Source organism: Camelus ferus, chromosome 5 (genome assembly GCF_009834535.1).
Source record: "Camelus ferus isolate YT-003-E chromosome 5, BCGSAC_Cfer_1.0, whole genome shotgun sequence".
In the NCBI taxonomy this organism is placed as follows: Eukaryota; Metazoa; Chordata; class Mammalia; order Artiodactyla; family Camelidae; genus Camelus; species Camelus ferus.
This window is the reverse complement of record NC_045700.1, coordinates 61,826,713-61,842,918: the sequence shown is the minus strand read 5'-3', so window position 1 is coordinate 61,842,918 and position 16,206 is coordinate 61,826,713. Positions and strand designations below refer to the sequence as shown.

Below are 16,206 nucleotides of genomic sequence, written 5' to 3'. Positions count from 1 at the left end.
CTCAATTTTTATAGTAAGTACCGTTTATTGAGGACACAAAATGACAGACACCAATGTAGAGTTTGTCTTTACTTGGATTCCTACCCCACCATGTTTTTTGGCTGAAAAAGCCTTGTTCGTAGATGTCGCCTACCTGATACGGAGTTGGCAGCAATTCTATTGCAATGACCTGGAGCTCCTGTTGCTGGGCTGTTGGGAGGAGAAGGTTAATGACAGGACACAGAAAAGACCATGGTGCTGCACAATGAGAATGTTTATTTTCAGCCTAGAGTCCACAGAGAACGTGATTCCTCCCACCCAAGGAAGTTTAAAATGTCCATTCACTTCAGCAAACCACAGACTGACCACAGTAGAAGAGATGAGATTAGGGTGACGCCAAAGTCTATGACTCTGACGAGCTGATAATGCCTCCCCTGGGGCAGTCATTAGCTCCCCTGAGCACACCTGGAGGAGAGTGACGGGCACGTGGAGGGAGAGTCAGGAGGTCAGTGAGGCGGAACACCTGGGGCTCTGTCCCGAAGACTGACTGCTGCCATTGATTCTTCTCCTGCTGGAATGGGTAGCGATGTATGTCTTCACAGCAGCTCCCAGGACAAGGCTGGCCACATTCTTTCTGCCGATGACAGTGGGGCATTAGCTTTCTATACTTTGATAAACTACTTCCCATCCCCATGCCTCTTTTCCTAGAATATTTCCCTCTTACAAAACAGCATCCTTATTTACCCCTAGATTGTCTACACTTAAAAGAGAAAAGAGAACACTTTTCTGTTTACCTTGTGTTTTGGGGAGGCCTGCCCCGATATCCATGGGTCTGGATCAAGAGTACAAATGGAGGTCCATGTACTGTATGTCTAAATACTTTAAAGTTTAAGCCAACAAATGTGTACATGAAATGTGTTCCAACCTACATCCTTGACATAGAAAGCTAGGTTCAAATTTGCATTGTAGCCCTTAGGTACGGTTCTGTCCACGACAACAGCAGCCAGCCTTAATCACAATCTTAGGTGCTGGTACAGTCTATCTACCCTTTGGAGGATGGACAAGACAAAGATGCCAGTGCAGATCCAATAGGCTCAGTGTCTGTTGGGTGGGGAACTCTGGAGATTCTGGAATCCAGAGAGCGGTCTTAGAAGTGGGGTCACAGACTCAGTGGAAAGGGGCACAGACAGCAGATGGCTGGAGTCAAATCTCTGATGTAGGAGCCCAGAGCAGGGGCTTCTCTTCCCCAGGTCTAAGGGCAGTACTGGGGGTTGGGGTGAGAGGCAGGCAGGGCACTTGTACATCAGTACAAAAATTTTACAACTGCACAGCAGAGAAAATGCAGAGAATACAAGCCAGTGGAAAACTCACACACAAACTACTCAGGTCAGAGAGTTAAAAGCTGTACTCTAGGGAAGTTTCCACACAGTCATCTGGTATTTTCGGCTGATATTGAAAAGAACTCAAGTCCTTCAGAGAGATCAATTGGGAGAAACTCCATACATAAAAGGTGTGCTTGGTGTCAACTGCATAAGTGGGAATTCAGGACCTGCCTGTGATTTTTACTAAGGCCCCTGAAGCAAGATGCAGACTCTCAGGACAACCAGGATAGGACACAGAGAAAAAGATTAATGGAAAAGAAGAATCCCAACCATCCGAGGTCAGAAATTATGTTCTTGCTTACAGATCCTATGATAGATCCTTGTGGTTCAGGGAATAGCAAAACGTAGTTCTCCCCTCAGAGTCAGGGTCCAATCACTCTGAATATACCCTGTTGTTATCTGTATGAATCCTCTAAGTCAGACTATTTATAGATACCTGCCCCAGCCTAGGAGAGCCTCTCCTATACCAGCTCAGGAGAATCAATTTTGCCCTCTCATCCCATCCCTGCCTTCAGTGACTTCAGGTTGATTTCTTGAAATTGGCATTGGTGGGAATATTTTTTAAGACCAAACAAATCCACAAACACTAACAAATCACAGCTGTCTTCTCCTGGAGGGCCTGTTGTTATAAATTTACCAGCACACAACCCTACCTCGGCCCAAAGTGGGCACAAATATCAGATAAGTAGCTCTCTTCTTAATAATGCCAACGTCTGAGTAGGCTACACATTTATTACCCACACAACCATAACTTACATACTTGTATCTAAACCTTATTCCATATATTTATCCCCAGAATACTTTAGATTCTGTTTTCCAAGGTTATGAATGAGAAATATCAGTATTTAAAAATTGTCAGGATTATCTCTCAGATTATTTTATCCGAATGTGATTTTAGAAGAATAATTTACTGCCCAGGAAGGTAGTAAAAATTAGTTTTGTGTTTAGGAAGAAGGGGGAAAAATAGTTCTCTTGCACCTGGTCAGAAAATGCTACTTAGCTTTTGAGAATAATTTTGAACAGCACAAAGGCATTCTCCTGTTGATGGTCTTACTCTGGGGCTTGTTTTCTAGAACTGCCTAGAGCATCAGATCCCCAAAAACAGGTGTGTGTGCACTTCCTATGGGAATCTGTCATCCTTTGGTTCACCTCTCCAGTAAGACATTTAAAAAGTCGAGTTTCCTCCTTCAAGTCAGGCTTCAACACGCCAAGGGCAGACACTGCACACCTGCTCCACCTTTGCCTCACGTCACTCATCATCGGCGGGGAGGGGGTCACTGAGAGGGAACACGGAGGGGAGGGTCATCAGCCACCTGAAGAACTGGGCACGGCCGCCTCGGTTGTTTTATACGTCTGAAGGCATAAAGTTGCAAAAGTTGGAAAAGGCAGAACCGCAGGGCAAACTAGCTACATAACTCCTTTCCTGGGAACAGGGATGGAAAAGAGTTTTTACAGTTTGTCAGCTTACAGCACAGTTTGGAGAATACGAAACACAGGTGCCATTACCCCAGCCTTGTTCTGATTTATTCACAACATCTGTGGAGAAAACCACAGCCCAGAAAGAAATTACCTTGACAACTTCTTTTACCCAGAGTTGTTGTATTTTCTCAATGTTCTAGTCTACACTCACTCCAAAAACACATTTGTGGAATTGAATTGGAACATTTGAATTTCTTTGACAGTTAACAGTTCTGACCTGGTTGCGGTTAATTTGTCTCATGAAAGTAACCATACTGATTTCTAATGAAATTCTAAAGAGTAAGTATCTTCTTTAGAGTAAGCATTATATTGTGTAGACACCCATCAATTTATTGTTGTAGGCTTAATCATAGCCCCCAAGGATGTCCACATCCTCATCTCCAGAACCTGTGAATATGTGATGTCACATGGCAAAAGAGACTTTGCAGGTGTGACTAAGTTAAAGCTTTTGTGACGGGGAGAGTTTCTGAATTACCCAGGTGGGCTCAATGTAGTCACAAGAATTCCTATAAGAGGGAGAGGAGTAGGTCAGAGAGATTCGATGTTGTGCTGCTGTCTTTGAAGATGGAATGGGGCTCTGGAGCCAAGGAATATGTCTCTGCACGCTGGAAAAAGCAAAGGAATGAATTCACCCCGAGAACGCATGCAGCCCTACTGGCCCATTGACTTTAGCCCAGTGGATGACATTTTGGACTTCAGACCTCCAGAACTGTAAGAAAATACATTTATGCTGTTTTAAACCACTAATTTGTTGTAGCAATGATAGGAAACTGATATATTTACAAAGTAAAAGTTAAAAACCTGTTCAACTTTTGTGGGAGAAATTTTCTCTGAAGTCCACAAAATTAGAGACTATATGATTATGTTTCACCACATACTGTTACTTGTCACAATTATATGCAAATAACTGTCCAGATTTTATACCCAAGGTACTTGTGTTTCAATAGCACTTTTTTTAGGCTAAAGGATGATTTTTAGACTTAAGGAAAAAATATGATAGCATCAGTACAGAAATACATATTTAAAATACTAACACATTCAGCACTGCTGAGGCAGGGAGGTTGCCAATTAACTATGATAACGACTTTTTGATGACAAAATTTCACGTTCTGGGGAAATGGAGTTTGGGTGTGTGCGTGTAGTTATCTGGAAGGATACTAGGAAGCAAAATAACCCATTTTAAGAATGCTATCTTAAGCTTCAAAGGAGGTTGATTTTGAGTTCCCACCTCAAAAAAAAAAAAAAAAAAAAAAAAAAAAAAAAAAGCAGGCGAGGGGCCAGGGTTTGTGCGGAAGGGGAACAGCCCAATAGTCACTGGCTGATAGATTCTGGGGAGTGAAGCTGATAAGGCACCAGCAAGACAAAGTCTTTAGGAAACCAGGTAAATGAAGCACAGTCCTACAAAGGAGCCATAAACCCACAGCAGCGTACAGGTTTTTCACCAATTTTTCTCTGACCTAAGAAACCATGAAGTAAACAAAAATTCTGTAATGAAGAGGCCTGTCTTGGAGGGAAGCCGGGGTAAAGCTCATTGTTTTCACATGGTGGACGGGTGTGGAGCCACCCGGTGAATGAGGAAGGAACAGTCAACAGTGGCGATCCAGTTTGTAAAGAAGCATCTCTTCTGTTCCCTTGCTGTGAAATAAGCAGAAATAAGATAATAGAATCCTAGATGTTAGGTTGCCATTTCTGAAGTCTGCTACCATAACGGGATTTGAGGAAAGTATCCGGATTCGGGGGTGGAGCAGCACAATTCCTGATCCATCAGTTTGTCTTAACTCAGCAAATAGAGGGCTGTGTAAAGGTTCCTGCATAAAATTCTCACAGCTGCGCAATGAGCCAAGCACGCAGCAAATAGATCCTGAACCCATTAGCACCTGAGTGGAGTTGGTGCGAGAGACCCTTAGAAAGCAGTTTTCCAATGAATACCAGAAGCTAGATACTCCTGCCTAAATGAATAAGATGAGGGCATCCTGATGCCTTTTTTCCGAGGGGCTATATTAATTTTCTCTCTCTCTCTCCACTCAGTTGCTCCCAAACTACTAGTTTTACTTTGCAGCAGTGACCAGGGTTTTCCATCTCTTACATCCATGACTACCTAGGTGGCCATGCTTTTAAAAATTGTGTAGGGGAAGAGCAGGCACTGCGCCAGTGTTCTCTCTGCTTCCTCACCTACATTATTAAAGCTAGTTCCGTTTAGACCCCAGAGCCACGGTTTGTAAACTGTATTGTTTCACAGACACCTTTAAAAAATCTAATAAAAGATGTGTGACCCTCCCACTCTACCCAAACAGGAGACTCTATATATACACATAATTATACAGCAAATGCCACATATATTTGCAGGAGTTCATGAACTCTTGAAAGCCCACTTATGAATACCCATGTGAAAAAGCCCTTGCCCTAAAGGATTGTTTCACCCTGTTTTAGGGTTGCCAAGAGCTTTAAGAAGAGAGAGAGAAAGAGTGCAATGATGCATGTGCGTTTTCTTTTTAGATAGCTTGGATAGTTCCACGAGCTGTTGAAGAGTCGAAAAGCAAATAAACGTCAACAGTTCTGAATCCCAACATTGTTTAATGACAACCTTCCTATGTTTGCCAACTTGCTGCTTAACAACAAGCCTGTTGACACTGTAAAAAGCTTTCCAGGTCCTCCCAGGTAAATGCCCCACTCCTACCAATCACCTGGCCACCCAACTGAACTCTTTAATACACACAGAATTCATGAAGATGAATCATTCTTGTGGCCAAATGTACCTTGACATAGCTTAGATTTTACTTCTTCACAGGTTCTTTTCATATACTAATCCCAGCAAAGATAATCATAAGAAGGCATCAATTTTTAAGTGAAACTCTATGACTAAAATGAAATGCATTGTTTCAATATTTGTGAAAATTGTAAATGTCTAACTTTTCCAAAGTATTTCCATTCCTATTGCTCTAATGTTTAAGGTTTTTGGGTTTTTTTAAGCTTATTACATTTGCTGCTGAAGTTGTCTTACCAATTTATGTGAAATTCAGTGATGTGTTACTGGGAACAGGGAGGTAAAATTGATGAAAATTGTAACATTCATCAATTCATTATAAACAGATGGGAGAAGTGGTAGATTTCTTGGGGTAGGGGGCAGTGGAAAGAGCGAGTAAGAGTCAAGGGAAGCAGAACTTTTGATGTAGAAAAGAAAACCCACTTGTGGAGTGGATAGCAGATAAACAGCATTGTGCCCTTGCCACTGCCAAAGTAACTTGATCGCTTTCAGTACAACCTGGCAAGAAGCCTCAGGCAGGAGGACTAACCCAGGCAAGCAGGGGGTGGGGCGTGGAATTTGTTAGATTGGCTAACCAAGCCCTTCCCTAACAGCCAAGAAGGAAATGGATTACCTATGGCTGTAACTAAGGAATCTCTGGCCAACAAGACCAGTTGCCTGCATAGACTTCTGCCAAGAAGTGTAAGAATAGCTCCAACTTTCACAGTGGTTTTACTCAAGTTTGGAAACAGGTGGAAATATCTGTGGGGTGAAAAAAAAAAAGTCAAGAGACAGTTTTGACTTTAAACAGTAAATGAAGATAAAGATTTCCCCTGAGTCAAAAGTGATTGAATTTCTAGAAACAACTTTAAATGCTAGAGGTCAGATTGGAGGTAGACAGATCAGCCGGGACAAGAGGGGACTGAGCTGGAATGGTAGTGGAATGACATTCTCGAGGACAGGCTTGTTAGGTATAGTTTATTCCCCCTTCGCTCTCACATTCTCCATCTGAGGGCATTCACAGAGCATCCGTATCACTATAGGACTTCCCCAAGGTCCTATAGTTAGTGGCAAACCTAATATGCTCCAGAGTCCCTGAGGACTAGTTCAGAGACCCAGGAAATGGAGAATGGACGCAAGAGGTACTATGACAGAAAACCAAACATAGATTAACAGCTGAAGAAGTTGAAGGCATCCAGTTTAACCAGGCATTAGCATGATTTAGAATGAATTTTAGCACTTTAGTTCTTTAACTTCTTGGGTCAGGGTTCTTATTTTTAAACAAGCACATTCTAATCACTCTGCAACTCTGTCTGCAGAAAACCAAAAGCCATAGTTTACAGCAAAGGGATGTTACCACTACGAATGTCAAGCAAATGACGTGATCTACACTGTTCCTCTTATTTAAATAGAAAGTTCTTAGAAAATGTCATTCAAGGATTTGTCCATATCTGTCCATTTGTGAATGATTTAAAATGAAGACTTCTAATTATTTCTAGCTATAAATTGAGAACAAATTTTAAGCGAGGCAGCATTATTAGACTCTAATATTCACATGAACTTTATTTAAGGAGCTGAAGGTCTAAAAACCTGCAGTAAAAAAGAAAGGACACCTTGACTTTATTAATAGTGTTTTAAAACTCTAGTAGAACCTTTTCCAAAGATCTATAATCTCACACAAAAGTAAGGGAAGGACTTCTAGGAGGTCTTCTGCAGTTTATTAAAGAACTTCATCTACTGGAATTTATTAATTTTAATTCTTATTACTGAATCAGAAAAAATTGACCTTTCCAGGGGACCAAAACGTCTCTGTTCTACACACCCAAAATTCACTTTAAATTATCCCAGATGTCATTTTCTTGAAATGTGTTGTAGTAGAACTCCTTCTCTGTGACTTGTTTTTGGTGCTCTAGGTACAGAAGGGTAATTAAGATGTACTTTAAAAAAATATGGATCCTAACTCAAGAAAAAGCTGAAGAACCGTAACATTAGTTTGAAATCAAGCTAATACATAGTTATAATTTGGTGCTCTTTTCACTAATTTGTAGTTTCAGTTGTTCATTTACAATTATTTTTTCTTAGCCTTGGTTTAAAACATAATTTATTTGGCCATCTAATAATGGTGATGCAAGGCCAGGATAGAATTGACTGGGGCCCCAAGGTTAAGCACTCTATTAAGTGACTCCAAAGAGAACGTGTGAACCCTGGCCTTTTTATTTTCACCATTTTCTTTTTATAAGAAATTATTTAAATGTTACGACTATGTAGGTATTTCAATAATGAAAATAAACTAGATAAAAATAAGCCAGTGGTAATACATGAAGGCATTTTGACCTGAAGAAGGGAATGTCTAAAATGCTTTGAGCTACTCTACATAGGAATATGATAAATAGCACATGCTGCACTAATACAATTTGTATTACTGGTAATCACCAGAGCCCATGCGATAAAACCTTATCCAAACACCAGCCTCGTAAGAGAGGGAACATACAGAAATATCAATGGAATCTTCATAAGCCATAACCACAAAAGTGCAAGAGTATTTTCCAAGAAGAGCATAGCATACTCTCAGTCATCTTTTAGAAATATTGTGAGTAGAATATTCTGTAGAGTTTGAAATGGGGAGCATAATGAAGAAGGTGCATTGTGGTGTTAAGGAGGATCACAGTGGCTATTTAGGGATGAGGCCTGGTTTCTTAAGCATGAAAAGGCAAGAGCAATGACCAAGCAAGTGCTGAATTCATTCTGCCAGGATTTAGGAATAAACTGATGAAGTTCCAAGCAGAGTGACTCTGCATATCCCTCCCGTCTCTGAGAAACTGCCCTAGCAAAGTTTCTCAGTGTTTCCAGTTGAGTTATCAGAAAGTGTTAATCAGGGCACTAACTTACCCTTCAGAGAACTTCCATATTACTCATGGTATTTAGGCAATTCTGATTCCAAACAATGCAGAGAAACCAGGAAAGAATCAGAGTTCACCTTTAGACACTGGGACTTGGAACTTAACTTGGGCCAACCTGCAAATGTCAACACCTTTGTCTTTTGTTCTTTTATATTAATCTGCACTAATCCTTTGATCTTAAGTAGATGGAGTCTTTTTAAATTATCACAAATATTTAGGATTTTTGTTTAATTTGGTTATTGAAATGACCAACTTCCAGCTATATTCTTGTATACACTTTAGTCTTAAACATTATAGGAGTCTTTGGTCTTCTGCTCACGTACCCATGACAGCTGCAGCCCCTGCACTCCTCTGCTGTTCCGTAACCTTGATGGCAAGTGGTCTGACTGCATATATATCCACTGTACCAATAGATTGAAAGAAAACTGCAAAGCCACTCAAGATTGAATATGTAAACCTTAATAGAGGCTCAATAATTTTCAGGTATTAGCAACTTTAACATCTTATTCAGGTAACAAAATGAACATTAACCTTTACAATTCCATTAGTCTACATATAGTATCTTTTGATAGTCACAAGAATGAAGAAATATCACAAGTTCACAGCACAGGGTTCATTCTAGATCTGGGCGGTGTGCTGTAGTTCTTCAGTCACAAACACGTTTCCACAAAGAAAATTTGTTGAACGAAGGTAGGGAGGAAAGAGGACTTTTATTTGATCTCTATTAAAGTTGCATAAATGTAATCTTCAACATCCCTTTTGTGAAAAAAAAATAATGATATAGTTAAGGGTGCATGTCTTATTAAAACTCAAAGTCTCTCTTTTATACTAATTAACAGAAATCCTTTGGCATAGTCAAGAGAGGTCAGATGGAAGAGAGGGGTAGCCTGAGTTGAGTATTCACTTATTCTTTCATTCCATCATGCTTCGTAAACAAGGAAGCAGTTGAACGGGGTGGGGAGAGTCTCCCTGTCCTTTCTCAGACTTCAAGCTGTAAATCTAAGACAACTGACCTAAAATTTTTAAGTACCCTCTTACCTGGACAAACATTTATACAAACACACTGGCGTGTGGAGTGGGGAAGGGGGCATGTGTACACTCATGCTGTTGGTGGTGGGGATGTTGTCCATGGGGAGGAGGTGGTTCAAAAGGTTGGTAGAGAATGGACTGTTAACCTATATAAGCTGGGAGCATTTGGCTTATTCCTTTGAAGTAGGCCAATTCTTGATATGTTCTTAAGTTCATTTATTCATTGATTCATTTGTTGGTTTATTCAGTCTTCAATTTATTTACTGAGAACCAATTCTCTTCTAAGAGTTACCCTTAGCACAGCTATTTTCCTTTCAAATAGCTAACTGGAAAGCTGGAAGATAAGTTACTGTAATTCTGTAGGGGAAATAACTCAAGTACACCTGAATTTGCTTGACTAATATCAAAATAGTAACCTATTTTTTAAAAATGAGTCCTGAAACAAAAATGCCATCTAACTTAGATATTCATCTGAGGGTCTGTAAGTTTTAAATAATTAAGTCAGTGATTAAATTGTAGCAAATTGAAGGAACAAGCTTCTAGGCAGTTTAAAAGAAAAAAAAAAAAAAAGCAAACCATGAAAGGGAATGTAATGAATAGGGTAATTTATCTACCTTTACATTGAAACTATGTCTAAAAACAAGCCTGTCTCCTTACACACCTTTTCCTTTGTCTCCATGAAATAAGACAGGATCTTTAATGAAGTTATGAATCTCTCTGTCTCTATCCAAACTGGGAGCTCATGTCTAAAATATGCATCTTGGCAGCTGACAAATATTTCCAAAGGAAATTTTGATGAATTTTCTCTTGTGAACTCAGTTCCCTTTAAGAAACCAGAATTATGCTTTATGTGTAAGTACATAACAAAAACTTGACAGGAAGAGCTCTTTTCTCCAGAGGTGGCTTGATCCTTCCTCTGTGAGAAGTGGACTGCAGACTGATAGCCTTGTTTTGCCATCCCTGAGGACGACAAAAGATGCCATCAGAGATGATGGTATCAGAGCTTGCATGGGGCCCCTTCCTACCTATATCCCAGCCCGTGACCACTGCGGTACCCCAGGAATCAGTTGAGGTTCATCGTCTTTTTCAATTTAAATGCAATGGATTTGAACCTTATCCCGAAAGTGATGGGAACTCCACTTTTCCCGGTTTCTGTAGCAATTCTTACAGGGGAAAGGGGGAGAGCGTAAGGATGGTGCGTGCTTTTCCTAGTGGACACTGACTCTGACCTGCTTCTTCTAAATTTGTGATGGACTGTGATGTTCCCCCCAAGGGCTATGTCTGTACCGTACCACATCACCCCGAGGCAAAATACAATACTTGTTCCTTGATTTCTTCCCTGAAACACCATACTAGTTATACGAATGAGTAGAACACTTTATTAAAGGTTTGAGAATGACAAGGGGATTTATGGAGTTAGCCTTAGAGTGCCTCTTCTTCAACGCTTTCCTCAAATTTCTCTTCCTTCACTTGATTATGCAAAGCCGTTACACTCTCCACCATCGAATAACCAAAAACACGTCAACCTGCTAGCCTAAACAGTGGGCTCTTTACTCCTGCTTTTCCCTTTTATCAGCACCATTGAGATGCTAGACTTCCTTTTATTCTGCTCCTCCATGAGAGACTCTTCAGGGACGGGAACTGCATTGATTGATTTCTACTGATAAGAGTTTTGTCACTCCATATAGCCAACGTAGCTATAGTTGGGTTTTAAATAACCACTTGCTTTTTCTCCATGATACTACATGGTCCTCAGGACCACAGATGTCACACTTTCTGCCAGAGGATCACAGGCAAAGCCATCTCCATATAGACTGTCTTGTCCAGTCTCAAGATCCAAACTCTTGCTGGTCATGCAAGGGAAGGGAAAGAAACTTAGGATTTTTTTAGTATCTACATTCACAGTGACTAAAAAAAAATAGATAATGATGTTCCCGATTTTATAGATAAGGAGGCTAAGATCAGAGAAATAACTCACATAAAACTACATGGGTGTTCAAGGCAGGGCCAGGGACTGGGCCCAAGTCCTCTGGCCAGCAAAGCTATGTGCCCTTTCCTTTGGTTGCACTACTAGGAGAAAAAGATGTTAAACTGTGTTTTCCTGTATTTGAATCCCCCACCCTAACCCTGGGGCATTTTGTTTGAGATTTTCTCAAGCATCCGCTCAGATTCTCCCAGCAGGTGGTAACGTTTCAGGTAAACTGCCCAGGGGCAAATAGCCTAATGAGTCCAAAAGAGCCCTTCCCTATGCCAGGCCGAAGGAAATTCAGGCCTTAGGTTCAGGGTTCAGTGACTAACTGAGTTCAGAGAGATCCTCAAGTCAATTGGCAAATTGCATATTTGAAATAAACTGAAAACTAAAATTTTGGATGGATGATAGGTTTGGAGGAGGTGAGAGAATCATTTGGAGAAAAGAGGCATGACCTGGTGGTAAATGTGTGCTCACATGCATTTATCTGTAAGTGGATGCAGACACCTCTTTTGCTGCCTGCCTTTAGAAAACCACTTAACCAATAATGCAGAAATGTACCATTGTAATACCCTAACTTTTTGCTTGTACATGTTTGCTGTAAAAAACATATGCAGCTACAGTGACTTCAGGCTCACTGTCAGGTGCAGAGGCAACAGCCTTCCACAGCTTCCTTTAACGTACCTTGTTATTGACTTTTCTCTAATCCTCCAATTGTTCATAGTCAGACCTTTATTTCCTCAGCTTCTCTCACAATTGTGTAAACTCTCATATCCATATTAATCCCTTATTCATAGTGTTCTGTCTCCTTGATTGAACCTTATCTGATATAATGCCTATTTATAAAAAGGATTACAAGAGTTACCTTTAGTTGTACTTCAGTGGAAGAGCTCTAGAAACTCAAGGTAAGAGATGTCCCTTGGAAGAACCATAAAAATGGTTAAAAAGGTAAATTTAACTTTGTAAGTCAGTAGCATTAAGTATATTCACACTGTTGTATAACCATCACCGCTACCTCTCTAGGACTTTATCTTCCCCAACTGGATCTCCATACCTACTTAACAGTAGCTCTCCATTCCTCCCACCCTGCTTGTCTCTATGAGTTAGACTATTCTTGGCACCACATGTAAGTGGAATCACACAGTATTTGTCCTTTTGTGTCAGGCTTGTCTTCCAAGTCTGCCTTACTATTTTGATTAAGCTAAGTGAGTTTAGCTCTCTTTGCTGCCATTGGATGGTGGCAACGACTTCTCTAGGGTAAGATGCTTGGTATGATCATGTCCAGGGACACCTGAGATAGAGAAACTTAATATGCAGATTTACCAAGCCAGGGTAATGTTTGCTTTCATAAACATGGGCACTTGAGCAGATCAGCAAAATTCAAAGTGACAAAAGGCGAGCTTTATATATGCATTCTGCATATGTGCGTGGCAATATTTTGACACTAGGAATGAGTATCAAACTTAAATTTTTATCACTAGATTAGCAAAGTTTACCAAGCCCCTGCTGTATTAGAGGTATCAAGAGAATGAGATAAAGATCCCGTGCTCAGTAAAAAAACAATGTGAAAATTGCTTCTTAGGCTCCTCATCAGCCATCATGATGAACATCGCTCTGAAATATTACATACAATAGATAACTAAGGGTATAAGATAACTCAAGGGTTAAAAATTTAGGTTTTACTGATGCTCCCAATAAATATTTGTAAGGAAGAAAGTCATTCCTATGAAAGAGGAGGCATTGTGTTTCAATGTGATGGAGAGTACGTTAAGAACAATGTATTTCTGGCAAAAAAATGCTTAGAACTCAGTCAACAAAACAAACCAGACTGCTGTTAAAAGTTAAAACACTGTATTTCATCAATCCTAAGACACATATTTTTTTCTCCTTTTAGATCTCTAAAACTGAAAAGCATCTTACAATCTATAGGTGGAATTGGGTAAATTGAATAAAATATAAAAAGCATCTTCATCTCTTTCCTGAGGTTGTTTGCCTTTCTTTTAAGGGAGGGTTTGTTTGATATTCATGCGTGTATGTGCGTGCTTTGTTTTTCAGAACTCGTTTGAGTCTTCCATATTCTGGTGTTGATAAATAAGAGTTTAGAATTTAAATGGTGCAAAACTCTGAACTTTTCTTTTCTGTTCTTTGTTCTGACCCTCACTGGGAACTGAAGCAGAAAGAAGGTCTGTGTTTGACTCTTGCCTCTTCCACTTATCCATCTGTGTGATCTGACAGTTGACTTAAACCTCTCTATGCCTCGGTTTCCTCAAGTGGTGAATAATGGTATCTACCTCATAGCATTATGTGGATTAAGTGAATTTAAGTAAAGCACCTAGACTAATGCATGGCACATTCTGATCACTCCCCACTATTAGCTGTTAACCATTGAGCCTCGCTTCCTTGATGGTCTCTTCTGGGCTCATGTGTTTAATTATACTCTTTATTTGGGACAATTCCCAAAATTACATCTTCAGCATTAGCCTTTCTTCTGAACTCCAGGTGTCTATATCTGTTTACTCCATTTGGATATCTAAGGGTATCTCCAAATTAACAGGTCTACAAGAGAACTCTTGGAGTTTTTACCTTAATTAAGTTGTCTCCTCCAACTTTTTAAAACCACCCTCTTGGTCTGTCATACCATCCAGGCTTTTGGCAAAGCATGTCAGTTCAACCTTCAAGATGTATCCAGGTTTGACCACTTCTCACCACCTCCACTGCATTTATTCTGGTTCAAATGATCCACTGGAGGAGCTTCCAACTGACTTCTCAGCTTCCTTCTACCTTGCTTCCTATGTTTTATCAGAGTGGTCTCTTTAAATTGTGACCCATTATCATGTTCCTCCTTTGCTGAAAATCCTCCAATCATCATTTTCCATCTCCCTCAGAGTAAAGCTGAAGTCCTAACACAGCTTTTCAGGTGGTACCTTATCTGGCTTCACTATCCCTGGCATCACCTTTTTCCCCTCTTCTCTCTGCTCCAACCACTGTGGTTTCATCCAGTGGCTTATGAAGCATCCTGCTCTTGCAAGCCTCTTTCCACAAATATCCAAGATGGCTTGCCCCTTTATTTCTTTCAGGTCTCCTATCAAATAGGCCTTCCTTCCCTGACTGCCATGCAGAAACAGCATCCGATTCCCTCTTCATCGTATATTCTTCATGTTACTGTTCTTCCTTGCCCTTATCACCAGCTGATACACTACCTATTTGTCTTTTTTGTTGAGGCTGTATCCCAAGGGCCTAGAACAGTACATAATAGGGGCTTGATAAACATTGAATAAATGAATAAAATAATGTGTCACTTTTCTGAGGATGGCTTTGTTGGGACCCTCATTGGAGTGATTGGATTTCCCACTACAAATGGATTTGCATTTATTTTAAGGGTCTTTGAAAGATTATAGTTGGGTTAAAAGGAGTTTTGTTTTTGTTTTTTTTTTCACTCTCATATTTTCCTCCCGAGATTTGGACACTGTTTCTCTTACTCACTTGTTCAGAGCCAATCAGTGTCACCCTTTAGTCTGCCAAAGTGGCTGCTGAGTGATGAGGCATTTCATCCCTCCAGGAACTTAAAGAACTGCCTGTGCAGCAGGTACAGTTGCTGCCAGCTATGAGCAAAAATCTGCACTTGATCAAGCCAAAATCTCCTAGTAGGAAGCAGAGTCAAGGAACATTCAGACTCTGGGTTAGCTCAGAGGATCTTTCAAGTCTTCCCTTGAATACTTGTGCAGATTTTTAGTGCTCATGAAAGCAAGGCACCCCAGAGAGTTTGCTGTAGTCCAATGTACTGAAGGATCCCCACAGAGCTTCAACCACAACTCTGCAGAGAGAGATCTGGGTCTCTAATGACTAAGCTCATCGTATACTTTTATAACTTAATTTCTAATAAAATGTTATTTGAACCAAGAGAAAAGTCCCTTGTGGGTTTTACTGTTTGAGCTCGAGTGGTAAAGAACTCAGCTTTTTCTCATCAAGATGACTTTTCTTTTCCTGCTGTAGAGCCAGCTTAGCAATGTGCTAGTCTTAGTCTGTTTGGCTACCATAAGACAATACCAAAGACTCGGTGTTTTAAACAGGAGAAATTTATTTCTCACAGTTCTAGAGGCTGGGCAGTACAAGATCAAGGCACTCACAGATTTGGTTCCTGGGGAGAGCCTGATTCTGGCTTATAAGTAGCCACCTTCTGGCTGTGTACTAAGGTGGCCTTTCCTCTGAGTGTGCTCCTGAAGAGAGAGAGAGACAGATCAGTCTTTCTCTTCTTAGAAGGGCACTAATTTCATCATAAGGGTCCCACACCCATGACCAAATTTAAACCTAATTACCTCCCAAAGGCCTTACCTCCAAATACCATCATATTGGGGGTTAGGATTTCAATATATGACATTCAGCCCAAAACAGTGGTGAAGAGCTTTGAAGTCAGAGTGACCTGGATTCAAATCTTGGTTGAGATCATTAGTGAGTACATTTAGGCAAGTTACTCAACTTTCCTAAGCCTTTTTAAAATCTGTAAAATGGACAGTCAGCTATCTCACTGAAGTCCTACTGGTAGAGTATGTAGCAAATCATCTCTGTAGAGCAAATGTTTAGATGGTAGCTGTCATTTTTGTATTTTAAATGCCTCCCTTTAACTTTTGTAACCACTAAAAATATTCGAAGAAGTAGTCTACTTACAATGAAATCTGGCATAATTTTTTTCTGACTTATGTATTAAAATGTAAAATGCATTATCTC

At 40.3% G+C, this 16,206-nt stretch overlaps 1 long non-coding RNA gene across 1 annotated transcript in view; it reads right to left on the bottom strand.

Moving 5' to 3' along the window:
* Positions 1-238: 238 nt before the first annotated feature.
* LOC116663717 overlaps positions 239-16,206 on the bottom strand; it is a 38,159-nt gene continuing 22,191 nt past the window's right edge. Inside the window, exon 2 of the long non-coding RNA XR_004320005.1 lies at positions 239-613. This is a non-coding gene — a long non-coding RNA (uncharacterized LOC116663717). The remainder of the gene's footprint in view (positions 614-16,206) is intronic.